Consider the following 16,386-nt stretch of genomic DNA (forward strand, 5'->3'; position numbering starts at 1 on the left):
AAACTAATCTGATGGAAAGACGAAGCTGTGATTTCTGGCTCTGCACAAGAACATGTCTCACTTGAGCGGTGATGCGGTTTTATAGCTCCCATGGCACAGAGGAAAACATTTAAAAGGCAAGGCTGAAATGAGCTTAGCACACTTTATTACCCCTCTGCAAACAACTCAAGTGTCAAGGAGCACATTTTTGATTCGGTAATGTTCACAGGCACACTGGAGGATAGGAGCAATTAGTCCTGAGAAGCACCCATTGGTGGTACATAGCTAAACAATGCAAAGGTTTAATTCAAGTGAAAGGGGGAGAAGAACAGTACTTTGAGGTATTAAATTAAAACTCAGATCTCATTGCTCTACACCCGTCATTCATGTTAAACTTCTCATACGTATCTTCTTTGGAAGATCAGGGTTTCATTGGATGTTGTTTAAGAAGTGGTTGGTTGTAGTCTAATAACCTAAGACCAGAGCCTCTTTTTTGGTAATTTTTAGGAGGGTTCTCAAAAATGACACAGCCCCCCAAAATAAATTCCATATATCTCAGGAACTACAAGGTGTATATGAATGGTTCAGATTACATAATTTACACATTAAGCAGTACATAGTAAGCCCAACAGAATAAACCTTCATAGAGGCATATAAGGTGATGAACAATTCGTATCAACAAAGGTGTCAAAATAAAGTTAATATTCCAGAGAATACTCAAGACGTCTAAAAATCAACATTTGTATTACTGAGAAAGAACAAATGCATATGGCACCCAGTAAAAAAATACAAAATAAACATAAATTCTAATGAAATACATTACGTAATGTGGATTTTCCTTAAAAGCATGCAGTGGGAACCCAGAACCAAATTTAATTCCAAAACAATAGACATTTTATAAAGGTATTGGTTGATAAAACAAACTTCTCTCTTTATTTATTTTAACCCCCAGTATCTTACTATAAAGATTATTTGCAATTAATAGCAGTGATTTAAAAGAAAAAAAACAATCAATAAAATTGTGAATTACTACTAGTCGGAGAACCAAACCTACGGGGGAGATTTTCTGCAGCCCATTGGTTGATTTAAGTGATTGACACATCAAACAGCCAATAGAATCATAGCGACAATATACACCAATCACGAACGAGCTAAAACGTATTTGCGTAAACGAGCGGAAAGCTCCAGCTGAGCGCGAACTCAGGAAGTCGTTTGAGTAAATAGATGGTATCCATGGAGACAGAAAAGTTGAATATAGTGAGAATATAGTGAGATATAAAAGTGTGACACAATATATTACAATACCTCAGTGGAAATATTTACTCTGACATGGATTATGACCGTGACACAAAAAAGGTAGGACTGAATTTATGTTTTTAGCTTCGTGAAATTAGCTACGAAATTAGCTGTGTTTTTGTCTTCTTTGGCTGCTGGTTCAGAGTTTTGCACATAGCCTGGTAATTCTGGTATTGTTGGAAACAGCGTAGTCTGGGTTTTAATCTGATTAGTAGTTTGTGTGGGCAGGACCTTGTTGCAGTGTGGTTGCTGCTGGTTCACCAGGTGAGTCAAATTAGTGCCTAATTGTTTTTGTTGTTTGTCTTTTTTTAAATTCTTAGTATTTGAGCTGGGTGTTGTTGAGGTAGAAAATTTTGTTATTATCATTTAAATGAGCTTTTGCCAATTACATAGATGTGCAATATGCCTACATTGGCTTAGCAGAAGTAATGCAAGAGCCAATATTGGGTCTGTTTTGGACTATAGTGTTAGAGACATGGGGTAGTTGTTGTAATTGATGGAACCAAAGAATCCACTCTATGCAAGAAAATCCTGAAGATGCAGAAGGGTGTGAAACTCACTAGGAAGTATATTTCTGACTTGGAAGATTTGACAAAAAAAAAATAATATATATATATCTTGCGAACAACAAAATGAACAGCAAATCGAAGGATAAGATTCACACAGACAAAAATTCAGTTAAATATGTAACTGAGTAAGATCATTTAAGAAAGTTAGATTCAAGATTCACAGGGCGACTGTGGCTGTATGGCAAAGTATTCATCTTGCAATTGGAAGGTCGTAGGTTCGATCCCAGCTTCCTCCTGCCACATGTCGATGTGCCTCTGGGCAAGGGACTTAACCTCAAATTGCCTTCTGGTCTGCGTATTGGTGTATAAATGTGAGTGCGAATGGGTGAATGGGACTCTAGTGTAAAGCGCTTTGAGTGGTCAAAATGACTGGAAAAGTCATTTCAGTCCATTTACCATTTCAAACACGTGTGAAAGAATCAAGTCACTCCAGGCATGTTTTTGATGAGCCAATAACACTATAACATAATATAAAGCTCAAAAAAGTTAATTATACATATTACCCCCCTTTAAGGATGGCCTTACACATATTTTTATGGCATTCAAGTGCAATTAACAGGACCTGCATGTGTATGTTGACTTAACAGTCATGCCACAACATCTAGTGGGTCTTAAATGCAGCCTTTGACTAGGCCATTCATTCTCAATGCCAAATATGAAAGAACTGGCTATTTTCATGCTAACATGCTCAATGACCTTCGAAAGTGGCTGAAATGAAGCTACTCTGAATAAGGGACCAAATTCCCACCCCAGCAATATAAAATGCTAATTACTATAATTTATGTTTTTGAACTGGTGTTTGGTTATGATGGCTACAAAAAAAATAAAAGTTTTTATGTCAATGAATTTATTGAAGTATATGGAGCGTACTTTCTGACACATTTTATAGCAACTCATCTGGATACAGTCTGTGTCACTGCAGAAGAGTTATTATGCAAATAAAGTTCTAGTAAGACTATTTCTGTGTTCCTGCGGAGAAAAGTAATGAAAGTAGTTGTGAACAGCTGTGTGTGCTTGGGTCAATACATTATTATGGCCTTGCTTCTGCAGTGGTTGGGTGGCATAAACATGTCAGCAGTCATTACAAACACAAGACTGATCAAGGCTCTGAGAGTGTTTGCCCCTGCTGAGCAGTAGGAGTTCTGTTTTTATCATTTAAATCTGAGTTGTCAAACCAGATTCCCAGCAACAGTGACCTGAATATGTCACTGTGCAGATGATGAGTAATCATCTCAACGATCTCACTCCAAAGTGCGAAGGTCAATAATAATGCTTTTCAAAGATTTGAAATCCACAGTGGTAATTCCAAGTAGGGCACGTTCACCTGCGCCAACAAGGACAGTGCCCCGCTGACTCTGTGGTGATTTGTCAAAGCAAGTGGAGTTTCAGCTGTGAGACAAATACCACTTCTCCAGTCATCACCACATCCAAGGAGCAACACATTGTCAAAGGCATTGCAGTTTGCATAGTTCTTCTTGAGCGCATGCCATGTTTATTTAAAGGAAGCGTACTGACACACAAATTCTATTCTGAGTGTCCTTGTTATGATCAAAACCCAAAACCTTCACACAATTCAAAAAGAGAGAATGAATTTTCCTATGGGTGAAAAATGAGCCATGATCTTCAAAAATTACTTTCAACTTGGCTTATGGAGACGATGGATGTACATCGTGTGGGTGTGTGTGTGTGTGTGTGTGTGTGCGTGTGTGTGTGTGTGTGTGTGTGTGTGTGTGTGTGTGTGTGTGTGTGTGTGTGTGTGTCAGAGCCCTGAAGTTGTCACTGATTTCACACTGAAAGAGACCTGAGAAAAAGTTACAGCAGCACCTGGGCATTGAGGTGTTAAAGTTGATTAAAGGTGTTCTTTGAATAAAATTTCTTTTTCTTTTAAACATATACATTTTTTTATTTTAATGACAGCATGCATGGTTTTATAATAAAAACGTGTCATGAAGTAGAGGATCTACCTGCTTCTGAAATAATAGTTGAACATCTGTAATAGATCCTACATAAAATAATAAGTTTCAAAAACTTGAATCATATCCATTAAAAACATCCTTAGTTTTGTGACGTAGCTAACCCACCTGTCAAAGAAATTACTTTTCCTATGTATGAATATGCAATATACATTCATAATCATTGACCTTAATATTTATTTTATGTAATCAAAGCACATTAAGGTTAACAGTCTTATTTAAATTCCAGACAACACCAATGAAAACAAATTGCTGTACACATGATTGTCAGCCTTTGACAAACAGTTTTATTGTTATAAGGCTGTTAATGATGGTCTGCAAAACTTGCATGGTCAGTTTTAATGACATTCTCATTTTATTTACTTCCTCCAGTAATGATTTCTTTGACAGTGATTGAGTTTCAAGGTGAATCTTCACAGGTATACTATTCCACCTCCTAAATCCCAGAAATATAGGAGCCATAACCCTCAACTAATAAAGTACAAGCCTGCATAAAAAGACCTACTTTTTTCCCTTTAAGGTAACCTTTTTTCAGTTTTTGCTTTGAGTATTTAGAGCATGTTCTTTCAGCAAAGAGTTGAGTTATTCACCTTGCATCTGTGGCCTGATGCTTGAGGGTAAAAACCATAAACAGAAAACACGAGTCAGGAGTTTGTAAAATGTTGCAGCACTTTTCCGAGACTTTGAGATGAGTCCAGCAGTTCGGTTCAACACCAGGCAACAAACATATATGACACATACTGTAGATTAAGGAAAACAAGCACAGTATAACCTTTACAACTGTTAGACACATAAAAATCAATCAAACTCATAGTTTTAAAGAGAATACAAATAGATTTATACCAGTTTAGGTTTTAAAGTTGAAACTTTAGCATTCATCATGTAAATCATCTCATTATTTTTCAAATATTTACGTTAAAACCTTTTGCATCTACAATGTTCGCTTTTCTCTTTTCTTTGCTCAATATGATTTTTTTTCCCCAGAGAAAAGTCAGACTAGATGAAAATGCTTCATAATCCTTGTCAGGATTTTCAAATTCATCATAGTTTACTAAAGCCAGCAAATCGTCTTTAAAGTCAAAGCCTCATGTCAGTCCCAGCTATTCACTATGATTCCTGCAGTGGGGCAGTCATGAACATTGAATAAAAATAATTTTTACTCAGCTGAATATGTTTACTTTTTATGTGGTGTAATGTGATTTATCAATGTAATTAATGGCAGTTCATACAATTAAATGAGCTTGTTTCCACAAATTTAGATTTCACCTCGAGTTCTGATTACAATATTTCCACACGCTCAGTGATTTCTATTCGGCACAGATTAGGAATCTGGAGGGACTTAAAATCTGCTCCCCACCTTCATAAAAAGCTGTTTGCCAGTTAAGTGGAAAATGATGATCATTAGAAGTAATCAAGATGGGCTTCTTTGCCTGTTGCAGATAAGTTAAGAAGCTTTAATTACAGCTCCAGGCACAAGGGCTTTTCTACAGAGATTATATAGTATAGAAGGGGATAATTTAAACAAGATTTTTAATGCAGAAATCATCAGGAACCCATTTGGGTTTTTTAGACATGCTTCTATATTAAAGAAGACTTTAGAAACACATTACACTCTCAGTGGTAAAGTCTGCTCATCAGGAGTGCTTTCAGTCTATTTTATCTTTTTATTTGCAATGTTATTCTCTAAACATGGTATTGCTGCTGCTTTTCACAGAACATATGAGATACCGAGATGTTGCTGTTGATAAGCTTCCGGCTGACAGAAACTCATACTTCAAACTGACCTCATTGCAATGATTGGGCCAGGGTGCAAATGCACTATGGAAAACAATATTTTTTCTTCTTGTAGTTTGTCATCAGCTTGACAGAATTGGTGTACACCTGAAACATTATGAAAGAAGAAAGAATAATAGCTCAAATTTAAGAGCATTTCTCTGACAAGCAGTCACAGCTGACTTCAGCAATTTCCGGGCTCTGCATGTCAAATGTAACAGAGCATCACTGAGCATACTGGCAGAATAGATTTGTCACATTTTCAATATACAGTAATAGTGTGACTTTTTTCAAATAGTTTATTTGAAATCCAATTTAATACAGTTTTGTGAATCTGAATATTTAAAATCTGAATACAGCTGCTATACTGGGAGAATGCATGAAACAGTGTGTATTGTCCTAAAGCTGTAAAGGTTGTTTCCAGGCTCCATTTGTTATGGAGGCTTTATGGACAGAAGCAGATAATGTGAATGATATTATCACCCATGTCTGATTGCAGGTAAAAAATAAAAAATAATGCACATAATACATAGAACATCCAGAAATTATTCTCACCACATCCTGTTTTGCACATTTTCCTCACTGTTTTCCTCATTCTTATTGCAAATTGCATTAAATGAATTGTTTTTTTCCAAATCCTACCCCAATGTCAAAAACAATTTTATTAATTTATTAGAAATAGAAAATAAATAAAAAAATACATCACATTTATATAAGGACTCACAGCCTTTCACACGAAGCTCAAAATTGAGCTATTTCCATTGGTCATATTTGAGATGTTTCCAGAACTTTAATGGAGTCCAGCTGGGGTAGATTCAGTTGATTGGATTCGGTTTGAAGGCACACACCTGAAGGAATCTCTGGCCATATGGAAACAAAATTCTCATTTGATGATGAAAGAATGCACTCTTCAGTGTGCCAGGCATCAAGTTTGAAGGAAACCATCACCAGGCTTAGGTCATTCCTGCAGTGAAGGGTAGTGGTGGCAGCTCCATGCTTAGTCGGTATGGACTAAGCAGCTTCCTGGAGGAAAATCTGCTCTCTAGCGTTCCTGACTTCAAACTGGGGTGACGGTTAATTTTTCAGCAGGATGACAGCTCAAGGCCAACATCTCAAAAGACTGCCCTCTGAACCCTTGAATATCCTGGAGAGGGCAAAAAATGGAAATAGTGAAACACTTTCCAGATGCACAGTACAGAAGTTGGAATTATTACAAATGAGAAACTGAAAAGACAGAAACACTTAAATACTAAATAGAGTTTCATGGACCCCCATTTATTATTTATTATCTTTCTGATGTTCTCATCTGGTTTGTGTTTTCTTGTTGACACAGCTTTGGTTTTAGCAGAGTGTACAACTTCTAAAACACTTACTGCTCACATACTACAGCTCTGGCAACAGGAAAAAGCTTGGATGTGAAGTAAATCATTTTTTAAGTCCAGACACTTATGTTAACCAAGATGTTTGTCAGCTGGATGAATGGTTGTTCAGTATCAGCTGTCCAAGTTGGATAGTCATATGCATCCACTGGTCATGAAGCACAGCAGATAGTCGGGGTACCTATTCAGCACAGCCAGGAATCCACATTCAACAGGATTTTATCTTACCAGAGACTTACAAAATGCATTTCCTGTCTTTTTTTTTTTTTTTTTTTTTTTTTTATCAGAAGTCTTTAGTTAAGGAATTAAGGTACTCCAAACATGTTGGTTTTTAATTTTATTCAAGAGTCTTGTATATTAGAGCTTTTTGGATCAATGCTTTTAAGTCATTCACTAATCCATTCTGTTTACTGTAATTTTATTTATTTTTTGTCTTGGAGAATGATGATATTACTGAGTGCAATTCATATCACAGCTTTGACAATTAACCTCTGAATTACTTCAACAGTGACTTCTTTAGCGGCAAGGTTCTAGTTAAATTGCATTACAGATTGCTTATAATTTCCCTCATTTATTATAACAGGCTAGAGCCAGAAAGACATTTGCAGAAAAAAGTGGTAAGCTTGCAAACAGACAATGACCCTAAAAATTCAATAAAAGTAAATTTCTCAGTTGGAATAACCAAAACATTGACCTGAGTGATACAGTTTAGCATCTGTGAGGAAAAAAAAAAGGTTGTATCTAATTATAAAGCATATGGAAATGGTTTGAACTTAAGAAATATTAAAGCTTTTAAAAGAGCCACAGCCACCTAAATCAGAGATGTTTGCAGATGTTTTGTAAGCTCCAAGATTTCTCTGGCACAGTTTATCTTGTTCACTTCCTCTTTAAGCCTTTAACTTCAACTGTAGCTCTCCATGTAATGAATGTTTTCAGCCTTGCAAATTCAAGTGGGACAGTTTGAGCAATCTGAAAGCCTGGCAAAGTAATCTCTTTACATAAGGCAAAGGGATCTCTGACCCCCCTGTAATTACAAGCCTATCTCCAAATCATTATGCTTAGCATAAATACATGAATATAGAATTTCAGCATACTTTTACTGTAAGCCTATACAAATCAGATTTAGTAGGTTAGGACAGTGTTGCTGATATGGCTGTTTTATTTGATCCTTTCTTAGCTTTAGAGAGTCTAAGAAAGTGTTTTGCCATTTTTACTGATTGTCACATTATGATTTAAAAATAACTTATAGAAACAAGTTCTCAACCAAGTAGGAAAGTACCACCATAGTAAACACATTTCAATGGACAACAATTTAATAAAGTTGCTGCATTGAGTTTCTTTTGTATTACTTCATTTCACAATAAAAAAACAAAGTGATATTCCACAAATAAAAAAATAATACAACATCCATTGCACTTCTCTTCAGCCCCTCTGAGTAAAAATGTTGTATTACCATTTTTCATGGCAGATTTAGCTGCAGGTCTTCTGCGGTTGGTTTCCAAAACAGCATCACACTGAGAGCCAGAAACTGCTACCCAATTTTCATAGCAAGATAACTCAAGCTAAGACAAAATGGATATAAAGGATCTGTGAATGCCCACTTTAAAGTTCTTTTGATCCAAATGATTCCATTATGGATCTGCCTGTAATTTTGTGGTTGACCTGATGTAATGTGAACTTCCACTCATAGTCTCAAATGTTTTGAAGTAAATGGCTCCATCTTTTAACTTTGACCAGCTTCCTTTTCCCTGCTGAACATACTTCTGCCACCACCATGTTTCACACAAAGAGTTTTGGGTTTTCATTATCTGCCAACCATAATCATCAAAATTACAAGGAAAAAAATCCTGGAATATTCTACTCAATACTCAATCTATAACCAGTGAAAAAATATTGACCTTTGTTTCCACCCTATTCCAGTCTTCTGAGCTGTAGGTGTAATGTTGTCACATTACCAATTTCAAATATATTCACTCTCTGTTAAGTATTGGTTTGGAAGGGCATCAATATGTATGTGATAATTGCTTATAAAACAAGAATTTAGTAATGAGAACAGTTTCTTCTTTGGTTTGTCTTAGGGCTGGTGTGTGTTGGGCATGTGCCTGGATGTATTCCTAGAGCTTTTTGTTCAGGCCTGTGATTTGTCACCTCATCAAGCTGACGGATATTTTCCTGGCCCCCATTCTGCTTTCTGCCAGATTGTTTTTGTCTCTGCTTGGATGAGGAGACATGTGGTGATATTCTGGTAATACCAGTGTTGCCTTGCTGAATTTCCTCCTTAATTAATGTCCATCTTCTTTCTCTGCCTTCTGAAAATGCTACCTGCCAGTCTGCCACAGGCAACCTGCCTACATGTCTCCCTTGCTCCATTCACTACTTACGTGAAACACATGCATCTCCACACCTGGACACTTCCATTACTTGCGAGAGAAAAATACGACTCCAGCTGATGTTGGCCATGAGGAAAGGTGCATTTTAGAATTAGTCTATATGCCTCGGTGTTTGTGTATAAATGCTCCATTTCATTTCCTAAACAACTTCCTTTTACTTATAGGTTGCAAAAAATGCTTCTTCATGCAACTTCTCTATCAGCATTGAATTATTGTGACATTTTGAAATGTACGCTTCAGCTGAAACTCTTGTGCTTGGACCCTGCAACTCAGTCTCCACTGGAATTTATCACTGGTGACAGCCATAGTGTATGCTGAGGTTGGTTTGTCCTTCTTCTTTCTAAGGTAGGAATGCTTCTATGCAGATCTGAAGTCATGTTGTCATCAACATCCAACAATACCCAAGTTGGATGTCGTTTATGCTATTTGACTTGCAGTGCATCAGCATGGTTCATATTAAGTCATGAACTATGACTTAATATAACCACAAACATTAGTGTACATTATACAAGTCTTATGTTATAGATACAATAGAAAACAGTGTATAATTATTAAATTTATTTTCCACATTTTTCTTTAGAAATAAAACTCAGAGGAGAATGTTTTGTTTTGTATTTGTTTATCCCTATTTACTCTGATACCCCAAAGTCAAATTATAATTGTAACTGTTTATTTATTTAATTACAAAGCCACCTAGAGAACAGAGTCAACATGTTAAATTTTTATCCCAACTTAAATATATGTCTTCTGTTAATCCCTCAGAAGTTTGTTGAAGAAGACATAGTGAGCAAAAAGCATCCAATTTAACATACCAAGCTTTTAAAAACAACTGGGAACCTATAAGACATTGCTGTCCATTTAAAGTGACAGGCCATGCAAGTGGAGCATTAATCACAGAAATATGCAAAACACTGTTTGTGGTAACAAACTAAGCACACTTTGCTATGGTGAAACATGATCCTGGCAGTAGTATGGGTGGGGATGTTTTTCTGCAGCAGAAAAAGGGAAAGTTGCCTCAGTAGAACACTGCAAGAAGATAACTGTTGAAGCAAAAAAGAAAGAAATGAATGACTCGAGCCCTTTTTACATCTGTTGATTTACTGGACCTGCTCGATCCTGTTCAGGGATATAGTATTTCTGCAAAGCTTTGTATATATATGTAACTTTTTAAATATTAACAGTTTCTGATAAAAAATCTGAGAAGTCTTCATTGTTTCGAGATGAAAATACAATACTCTAAAAGAGAGTCTGAGACAATGACAGACACAATAGAGGTCAGGACCCCCTGCTTCTAATTTTATGAAGTATATCATTTATTAGAATAAAAATGAAGGAAGAATCTTCAGAAAAGAGTTCCATATCAAACACCTCACATCTTACTGTCTTTTTAATTATTCTTCACATGTTTGCACTGAACAACAGCAGCTTGTTTTGTTCCCGCTGAACTAACCATACTTGAACTGGAATAGTTCAAAGAAGCTCAGAGTTTACAAAAATTGGACGGATTTGTGTTTTTGGCTTGTGCCCTGCCTTAGCGGTCAGGTACATAATTGTAGGGTCATCTCAATGCTCATAAGAATTCTGGTGAAAATTGAGGAAACAAATGACCTAAAATAGCGGGTAAATAACAACTGAACACTGATCAGCTGCTACGGCAGACATCATCTGGTTCTTTTAACCAAATGAACATGCCGGAAATTGATCATTTCCCTTCATACAAATCAAATTATTAAAAGCATAACCTAAGCGGGAGCAAAAAAATACAAACAATGTCACACATGAAATAAACACAAAGGTTTGTTGTTGCTAAGAGACTGAAGAAGGGCCTCAACATTCAGCAGTCTGGACCACAACACAGTTGAGCAGGCAGTGCAGGGCGAGTTCATTTGAATAAATGAACAGGAGATTTGGTGACAGATAAGGAAGTTCACGGAACAAAAAAAATATATGTATTTCAGTTTAATAGAACACAAATGGATGCGTGACAAGACTTTACATCCCCCCCTACAAAATGTTTTGTAGTGTTAGCATTAGCGGATGATGATGATGGACGAGGCCCTCAAAATGTATTCTAGCCATTTTTTTTTTTTACTGTTTTACTAGCTAAAATTATGGCCTTCAATAAGTTTGGAAAGGGGTTGTTTTGCCAATGATCTGAAGGGCTTGGTGTCACAGTGCCACAGGGTACAAATGTATTGTTCCATGTCTGTTTACACCTGTTGAAGTTTTTCAGTTTGCTGAAATACAACAGACAGCAATGTGGTTTCTGGGGGTTTTAATTAAGTAAAGCAAGGTAGTGCATAACTGCAGTGGAGAGAATGATTGATTGGTGTCACATGTTTTTACAAATAAAGTTAAAAATACAATAGACTGGTTTATAGCAACTTGTATTCCTTCTTGACTTGAAAAACATTTTTTTCTTGTTATAGTTTCTATAGAGATGTGCAAAAGTAGCTCTGTTTCCATTACAGATCGGTGCAAAACTTTCTCAATATTCCGTTAATGTTGTAAAAGCACAATTTCTGAATTGTGGTGTTTCCATTAAATAAGAAATGCAATTAGGATCATATGTGAATATGCCATTCAAAAACATGCCATGTCATGTTGTTCCAACTACTGTCTGTCATTTTTCTCCTTCGTGGTTTCCACCTGTAGCAACATCCAGTTGTTGATCATGACTCATTTGATGTGAAAAATGTCCTTTTGCTAAATACAGTTTGATACATCCTAGCGCCAAAACGTTTTATCAAAAGAAGAAAACTAAGTGGTCTGTTTCCATTTAGCAAATTTATTTTTGAAATGTCAGTCAAGCATATGGTCATTGAAAATGCAGCTAGTGGTTATTGAAACAACTAGATTTTTTACAGCGCAAGAAAGTTTGAGATTTAGAAAGCCTTTACACTTTATGTACACAGTAGACAACAAAAAAATTACAGTTTAAACAAGATTATTTTTTCCCATCACAAGAAGCACTGGAGACAAAATAGCTGTGACATGAAACAAGCTAAAATAAAAAAAAAGAGCTTCCATTCATTTATACAACACCTGACAATGTTTTTTGCATTGTTAGGTAATATTTTGCTCACAGGCTGCAGAACCTGTCAACACAACCAACCCCATTAAATGAGGAGGCTGCAGGCAGGTTGTGGTGCAGGCTTCTTACCGAGTGGATTAGTGAACGGCGTGGTTAGGTTGTCTCCTGAGGGCGCTTACATTTACACCATCAGAGTCACAGTGACTTCATTGTCAAGGTCAAGCAAATGAGTCAGGTGGGATGGCTCACTGCAGGGAGAAAAGGCACAACTGGCCTCCATCCGCCACGGCGTGCTCCAGCTTAACTGTGTTGACTTAATGCCACTGAGCCATTGTGGCTCAGCGGTTAGTGCTGCCTTGTCACAGCAAGAAGGACACGGGTTTCATTTAGCCTCTTCGCAGCATTTTTACAATCTCACATTGCTGGCACAGACTTCACCCAGCTGCTCCAGCTGCTTCTTTAATGTACGAGACCTGCTCTGACAAAGGAGAATAAAAGAGGAAAAAGTAGACATTGTTCTTAATAATTTTTCATTTGAGGATCATGTAGAACATTTTTACCGTGTTAAATTGTAACCTATATACATGGATGTGAGTTCATTATCTTTTTAAGCATTTATTTGTGCTTATCTGACAGAATTGGACAAGATGCCTCACAAGCTGTTTGCTGGCAATTAAGAATATAAAAGCTAATACTTAAGTGTTGCTATGATTACAGCTATATCAGCACTGATATCTAGGGAAAATAAGATGCTTACTGTGTGAGAAACAGTGCCTCCCAATCTTCCACATCCAGCACAATAGTGGAGATAAGCCAGCACAGCCCTAATTAGTACAACAGAAGAAATTTTAAAGGCTGAATCTCACCCAGGAGCTGCATAAATGCATAACAATCCACAACAGAGAGGAAAAAAGCATGGAAATATTCCTCCTTTGTAATCAGCATTAAGCTGAAGCACTCATCCACAGGAGCGTCACACCGTGAGAGAACCTTTCCAAGATAAGCTGGATACACCTATTCAATTTGCTGATTAAAGTCATATCAGAGAGTGCTCCTGTCAGCTGAGCTTCAGTGAAAAGACATAGCTCAAGAGTCTGGGGAATCTCTTTGAAGATGACTCCGTTTCACCGCACACCACAGAGGGCTTAATGCTCCACACAAACATCGAAAGGAAAAATTTAATTCTCCCATATCAACCCTAAAATGTTTTCATTTCAAAATGAGGCTGATGACTTTCAAGTGTGATGAAGATAAGCCTCCTTCAGTGTCAGGCAGCAAAAGGAGGTTGTTTTCCATCTCTGTAAGAATCCTGTGAGGGTCCTCACAAAAACACAAGAGTCATCGGTTCTCTTGTTCATCCACAACAAACTGCCAACCCAGTTTTAAAAAAATCATCCAATAACAAACATTGTTTTAACAACATTGTGAATGTGAATAAATGTTTTGCATAAACTGATTGCCACAACTTTTTTTTTGAGGATTGTGTCAGCTTATTGTACAGTTACTTTATAACACATTATGACAGGAGTTCTCAAACTTTTCCCCCAAAACGGCATTAGATTTTGGACAGGAACCTCTTTGGTAACAAACAGTGTTACAAAATATGTAAAATTACATTTAATGTTTTCTCGCTTTTATTTACTATTCAATAGTTATTATATTAATTTAGTATAAATGCTGCCTCATACCTTCTGATTTTAGTTGTCAAGAACTTCTGTAGGGGAAAGTTAAATCAAGTAATATATTAGGAATTTATTCATATGACCAGATGAAATTTTCATCAAACTTGTATCAAACAATTGATACGAACAATCATTACTTGGCTCTTTTTGACTGCAACTACAACTATCATTGGGCATGTGCCCATGTAGTATTGGGCATGTGGTGGTAGCTTCATTTGACAGACCATGTGTGCACAAAAAACAGCAAACATATTTGAAATGCTGGCTTCCAACAGGAGTATCACATTTCACTTTCTTTTTTTTTTTATCAACAACTATTTGAGGTCAAACATAATATCTCAGAATAGGGTAAGCATTAGACACGGAAGGAACGTGGAAATGTAATCTGGTGACTGAAAAAAGGTTCTGACAAACTGTCAGTATATGATACCATCAATTTGACATCAGGCTTTATATACTACTGTATATGCCATCAGTTACTAATGGCCCGTGGCTTTATAAAATCACCAAGGACACCGATGAGTAGTGCTCAGCTGCAGCTGATAAATGCGCTCTCATCCTTTAGGTGTCAAGATTGGTCTGGTTCCAGAAACACTATTACCTTAACATTCAGCACCTTGTTTATCATCTGAGTCGTGATAATTAAAACCCTGCTGCTGTCATATTACTCATTTGTTTTTATACTTTTCTCATCAGAGACAATACAGTCAAACTTATCTGACATGGAGTAGTTGGTGTTCTGCAGAAATTCAGTGCTTCACAGTGCTTTAAAAATAGATAACTGACATGTACAATATAAGAGCAACAAAAAATATCTCAACAACAAAAAAGCTTTGTGAGATGAATTGCACACAAGTGTTCTTATAATAAAGTATGTCTTTATTAAAACAGACTAAAGGTTCTTAAGCCTTTTCTTGACTTTAGAGGTAATGGCAGGAGCAACACACCACACATGATCCGATTCCAATCGCCAACATCCCGATTGCTGAAAATCCAATGAAACCCCCAACATATCATACATGAATTTAGAATGAACAGACACGGATGACGATGTAGAAGCAGTAGTGATAGTTTGTGGGCTCACTTTAAGTGATAAAAGATGTAGCAAAAAGAAAAGGTGTTGGATAAAAGACAGCGGGAGCAGCTGCTATTTGCTACCCTATGATTTGGAGGCGAGTTAGGTTTTTTCGTAGTTAACATTTTTAACTGAATAAGCATAACCACATATAATAAACATATAATGATGACCTTTACTTATAATAATAAACATTTATCATCTCCAATGGACTCTCAGTTGTGTCACGTCAACTGTTTGGGATTCCCCTCTGCTCTTACGTCACCGCGCTTTCTGATTGTCTACCTGTCACATTCAAGAGGCTGCATAGTCGGGCCAAGACAATGTTGAATATGCCTGATGTAGGGCATATTCTGATCTAAAATCAACCTCAAGTGTCACTTGAGGTTGAATATGCCCGACTTTACTTCGGGCATATTCAAGTCACCACCAAGTAATATACCACACACTGCAGGAGATTGTCATGAAGGAAAATTGGGGCAAAAAACATATATAAAAAAAAGGCTTTAGCTGGAACACCAACATGCAGAAGTACTATCTAGCAGTGATGTTATTCCAGTTAAAAATCAGGGCAGAGTGAAGCTATGAAGTGACAAACTGGAAGCAAGAATGAATGAAGTCTTGGTGGCATCACAGGATACTTGTCAGAGTAATTTATTTTCATGTGAGGAAATGGCAGGGGGATAAAAAGGAGGTAGAAAAGTCTTGGCAGGGGTCACTGGAACTTGGTCTCATTGCTCTAATGACTGGCTCTCAAGGTCCCAGTTTCAGATGGTTTTTGTGTGTTTGTGATATGGACTGCAAGCTGTTGACTTGAGAGTCTTGCTATTACAGAAATAGGAGATGCCAGTTTGAAGCATGGGACTCCATATTGTGCAATTTAAAGTTGGATGAGATTGTCATGACTGAAGGCAAAGGGGCAAATTATCCTCAGTGGAAGAAAATGTGGGTAGATGCAAATCACAGCGGGTTTATTCCTGGCATTTTCTCCTGCTTCTAGGAACTAGATTATAGATATGTCCTTGGTTTTGGTCTTGATGCATGCCAAGACCTTAATTGATTTTGTTAGATTTTACACATCTATATATCTGCAGTGCTTGTGGGTTACTTTGAAAATGTTACATGAACCTCCTTTAGATCACCTAAATAAGTATGATAAACTAACTAAAGTAGTGTCACTTGAGGCCAAGCTGGTTGGGTAAGAAGGCGACAAGTTTGAAAATAATTGCAATATCA

The 16,386-nt window shown here is 36.8% G+C and overlaps 1 protein-coding gene across 1 annotated transcript in view; it reads left to right on the forward strand.

The window, feature by feature from the left end:
* Positions 1-1,207: 1,207 nt before the first annotated feature.
* The window catches only part of LOC129364191 (carbohydrate sulfotransferase 8-like), a 182,007-nt gene continuing 166,828 nt past the window's right edge, over positions 1,208-16,386 (forward strand). The window contains exon 1 of the mRNA XM_055036684.1: positions 1,208-1,335. The gene's annotated coding sequence lies outside the window, so the exon portion shown is untranslated. The remainder of the gene's footprint in view (positions 1,336-16,386) is intronic.

Source organism: Poeciliopsis prolifica, unplaced genomic scaffold (genome assembly GCF_027474105.1).
Source record: "Poeciliopsis prolifica strain line A6 unplaced genomic scaffold, Auburn_PproV2 SCAFFOLD011, whole genome shotgun sequence".
Classification (NCBI taxonomy): domain Eukaryota; kingdom Metazoa; phylum Chordata; class Actinopteri; order Cyprinodontiformes; family Poeciliidae; genus Poeciliopsis; species Poeciliopsis prolifica.